The sequence below is a fragment of the Mustela erminea genome, chromosome 10 (genome assembly GCF_009829155.1).
Source record: "Mustela erminea isolate mMusErm1 chromosome 10, mMusErm1.Pri, whole genome shotgun sequence".
Lineage (NCBI taxonomy): Eukaryota > Metazoa > Chordata > Mammalia > Carnivora > Mustelidae > Mustela > Mustela erminea.
This window is the reverse complement of record NC_045623.1, coordinates 36238679-36242139: the sequence shown is the minus strand read 5'-3', so window position 1 is coordinate 36242139 and position 3461 is coordinate 36238679. Positions and strand designations below refer to the sequence as shown.

Sequence of the window (3461 nt, the reverse complement as noted above, 5' to 3'; positions counted from 1 at the left end):
AAAATGGATAGAAATAATATTCTGGACGCTTAAATTTTATTTTCACTGTCCTGTGTCTGAACAAATAAGCATTCCAAGAAAGTAAGAGGAGCTAAAATTTCCATTTCACGAGAAATATTCCCTGACAAAGAGTTTTTGTGCTACATATCTTTCACTTTTATAAACTCTAAAAGGAGAATGGTTGTTGCGGACGTTAAAATAATCGGGTTTCTTGAAACGCAAAATGGCAAAGCACAGCTGATGCATCTGAGAAGAGGAGGAAAAGCACGAATCTGTTTGGCCCTGCTGGAAGGAAATCTATTATATGAAAATAAAAATTTACAGATGAATAAATTAGGGGGTGATTATTCATATTGTGGAAGAGTCTTTAAAGGATTCCCCTAGGATTCTTTTAAAGGCTTGGCTCCACTAGTTCATGTAAGTGTTTGTGTGCAGATCATTAACTATCTGACAGGCAGGCTGGAAATGCAGGTAGAGAACAAGTTGGGGAAGGGAGAGAATGTTCTGGAGGCAGAGGAATCGCTGACAACTGAGGCTTCCCAAGCCTCAGGATGAATGTTGATGAAACAATAATGGAAGTCAAAATGAAAATATGATACTTATTTCCAAATTGTGCTTTATATACCAGGACCCTTGAGGGCAGACTGCTTGGTTCAAACGCCAGCTCTGCCACCTATTTAGCTGTGTGACTTTGGATAAGTTACACAACCTCTCTGAATACCAACCACCTAGGGCTGTATAAGTATTACATGAGTTAATATATATGAAGCCCTTAGCATCGTGTCCTGCAGTAAATGCTGTATACATGTTTCTAAGATGATTCTGGAACAAACTATTACAAAATACTGACTTTCTCCAAAGCAGGGATTATTAGTGTGATTAGGATACTGGAAGTGATTTAACAAAAGCAAAATACCCACTCCTTAGCCTCCAAAAGAAAAAACAAAAACAAAAACAAAGGAAGATCGAGGAATGAATACTGCTGTCTTTTTGGATTTGCCAAGGAAGTCAATCTGAAATTTAATCTTCTTTGAAATTATTATCCTAATTTCAGTTTTCCTAGGGGTTTGGCAAAATTTCCAAGATTGAGATTCACATAGAGGCAATTGGCAACCTAGGGTCTGTTGACTTTTCTATGTTAAAGAGCTTTGATTTATCTATTATTGTATTTGTCATTTTAAGAACAGCAGTAAATAAGTTGAAGTGTAACTTAACTTTTTTTTATTTGTGAAAATAAATCTTTTTGCTTGTTAGGTTTTGCTTGGTTTACACAAAAATGAACACTTTCTACGTATCTTATCTAGTGCATTTGTGCATATGGAGTTGTGGGCTTGGAGTAGACATTCATTGATCCTTTCCAAAGGAACAACCAGTAACAAAGTGTCTGCAATCTGCCCTTCTAGGCTGATCAAATGGTTAACAGATTGCCAGACCAGAAGCATCAGAAGTGGTATGTGTGGACGCAGATAGTGTGGTCCCCAGGAATCTCAGAGTCAGGTAGATGTAAGGAAGGGTACAGGTTCATTGTCATTGAGGTGGCCCATTTGGGGGTCTTGGCAATTGTTGGCTTTACCATGTCAAGAAAGCCCAGACTACTTTAAAGGCCCATCATGACATTCTATTAAATTATAAAATTATTTCACCAAAATAGAGTCCCCAACTCTTCTCTTCAGGACAGGCCTCCTTGACTGACTCTCACTCTGATCATATCAGAAGACCTACTACTCTCTCCCATTCTATATTCTGTATCCCAGTTGGATACAGGCTGAATAAAAATATGCTTTCTGGTCCTCACACTTAGTTTATATGAGTGAATGCTGATGGAAATGGGTAAGTAAATAGTTTTTAAGTGCAGGAGATCAAATTACTTCCTTCACAACTCAAAGTTCTTGACAGCTCTGGAAATACTAGGCTTTTTTTTTTTTTTTTTTACCATGTTAAAGTGGGTTGATCTTTACCTGGCCTTACAGCCAACTGCCAAATTGTCAGCTTTCAATATCTTATTTTTTAAAAAATGAAGTGATTTGATTCATTTGGGGGAAAAATTTCTCATGCTCCGGAAACTTAAAACCATGGAAATCTGTAAATGCTTTTTGAGTTATACAGAATAAGGGACAGAGCTATAAGTGGTAACTAGTTTAGTTGCTTTTAATTTTTAATTTTTGTTTGTTTGTTTTAAAGATATGGATCGGTTCATGAATTTGCATGTCATCCTTACGCTAACCTTCTCTGTGTCATTCCAATTTTAGTCTATGTGCTGCCGAAGAGAGCACTAGTTGCTTTTAGTTAAATAATTGTCTCTTACTGGTTATTTCCTGTGTGTCTAATAACCTTTATGTTAGTACCAAGAATTCAAATTTTGTTAAACTTTATTATAAAACTTTTCCCAAAACAACTTGGTTTCCCAGGCTTACATTCCCCCATTTTATTTTCTCACTGTATACTCATCCTTCACAGGATGTAACAGAAGTGTATTTTTTTTTTTTTTTTTTAAAGATTTTATTTATTTATTTGACAGAGAGAAATCACAAGTAGATGGAGAGGCAGGCAGAGAGAGAGAGAGGGAAGCAGGCTCCCTGCTGAGCAGAGAGCCCGATGCGGGACTCGATCCCAGGACCCTGAGATCATGACCTGAGCCGAAGGCAGCGGCTTAACCCACTGAGCCACCCAGGTGCCCCAACAGAAGTGTATTGAGCGATGTGTTTGTGTATTTATTTGTTTAATGCCTGCCTTTACAGATAGACAGTAATCTCCTTTGTGATAGGGGTGGCATCTCTCTGGCTCATTGTTACAGACTCAATGCTGAGCACAGGGAAACACACACAGAGTAGGTGCTCAAGGAATTTGTTGAATCAACAGATACTTGCTAGTAAATTTCCTGTGCTTACTCTGCTTAGAAATAACTAAGTATCTATCATATATATGTATGTATGTATATATATATATATATATATATATATATATATATATATTTCCATTGAAGTTTTTTCCATTTTTGATTTTTTACTTTTAAATTTATATACATACATACACACATATGTGTAATATTACATATGTTTGTAATGGTTAAAATACCTAAACTTGTATAGATGCGAAGTAGAGAAAAGCAAAATTCATCCTCACTGCCCTTTACTGATCTCCAAATATTTCCAAAGTTAATGACTTTAGTTACTTCACTTTTTAGCTCTTCTAGTATTTACCATCGTATTTCTAAAGAACACATTGTATTGATGATTTAAGACTTCAGGTAGTGTTTATGGATTTCCAGATGAAGGATGCAAAATTTCATAACTCAAACTCTTACGTCCTCCCTTCTCCCCTATATTCTTCTAAGTGTAGGGTTTTTGTTGCTGTTCATTGTTTTTGTCTTTCTCTTGGTTATCTTTATTATTTAATATTATACTTAACCTATGTTTTTCAAGCTTCAGACTGGCTCTGTTTTCCTCATACAAGGTGAGATG

The 3461-nt window shown here is 36.1% G+C and overlaps 1 pseudogene; it reads right to left on the bottom strand.

Annotated features, from left to right (window-relative positions):
• Window positions 1–2177: 2177 nt before the first annotated feature.
• LOC116568360 lies at window positions 2178–2273 on the bottom strand (annotated as a pseudogene).
• Between the last annotated feature and the right edge of the window lie 1188 nt (window positions 2274–3461).